Source organism: Bos mutus, chromosome 10 (genome assembly GCF_027580195.1).
Source record: "Bos mutus isolate GX-2022 chromosome 10, NWIPB_WYAK_1.1, whole genome shotgun sequence".
In the NCBI taxonomy this organism is placed as follows: Eukaryota; Metazoa; Chordata; class Mammalia; order Artiodactyla; family Bovidae; genus Bos; species Bos mutus.
In genome coordinates, this window is record NC_091626.1 from 14239242 (window position 1) to 14240141 (window position 900).

General features: G+C 42.2%; 1 non-coding gene across 1 annotated transcript; it reads right to left on the minus strand.

The window, feature by feature from the left end:
- Nucleotides 1-252: 252 nt before the first annotated feature.
- LOC138989618 (small nucleolar RNA SNORA70) lies at nucleotides 253-387 on the minus strand. The gene has a single exon (XR_011465876.1). It is a non-coding gene; the product is annotated as a small nucleolar RNA SNORA70 (small nucleolar RNA).
- Nucleotides 388-900: the final 513 nt, after the last annotated feature.

Sequence of the window (900 nt, forward strand, 5' to 3'; positions counted from 1 at the left end):
CATCCTCATTAAACTTAGTGAATCCCCATTTCTTGAAGATGTGGGTCTTCTGGTGGCCAGGTAACCTGAAGTCGGCCCTGCGCAGGGCCTCAGTCACATGCTCCTTGTTCTGCAGCGTGGTGTGGATGGGCGTTATGACTTGGCCTATGTGGACACTGACCACTGTGCCCTTGGGCTTTCCAGAGGCACCTTGGATACAAGCCTGGAGCCTAGACTGGGGACAGCATCCAGTCATGAATGTCCACTGAAAAGGGCTGTCTCCAGGGTTCCTTAAGGCAATGCCTACAGGCAGCAGGCTGCACGCACCGCGGGGGAGACTGCTGTTTGCAGCCATCGCACACCAGGCCTCCACGCGGAAAAGAACTCAGTTGGCTTAATCGGCTGCAAACAAGACGGTAAAACATTTTATGGAACCCATGTTTCTCCAACTCTCACATTCAAGAAAAATCTACAATTTTTGTCTCTCTTGCAATGTAAGAAGTTTTCCAGTTCCTTACTTCCACACCTTTCCAATAAAGGCTTAGTTATCTTATCTTTTTCAAAACTATGTAAGTCTTCTTTATTCAAAAATTGGAATTTGTCATTCAAATTTTAACCATGTTTGTGACAATTATTTTTATTGAATTCTCTATGTTTAAGTGGTGACCATGTATATTGTGTGTTCAGTCACTATGGTTATACATATTACCCCCCAGAACTTTAATGGCTTAGAGCAATAATCATTTATTATCTCTTGTATTTTCTGTGCATCAGGTATTTATTTACTAATTTTTTAAAATACTTTATTGGATATTGGAGTATAGTCAATTAAATTGTGACTAGAGTGATCCAGCCATACATATGTTTGTATCCATTCTTCCCTAAACTCCCCTCCCCTCCAGGCTGTCATGTAACATTGAG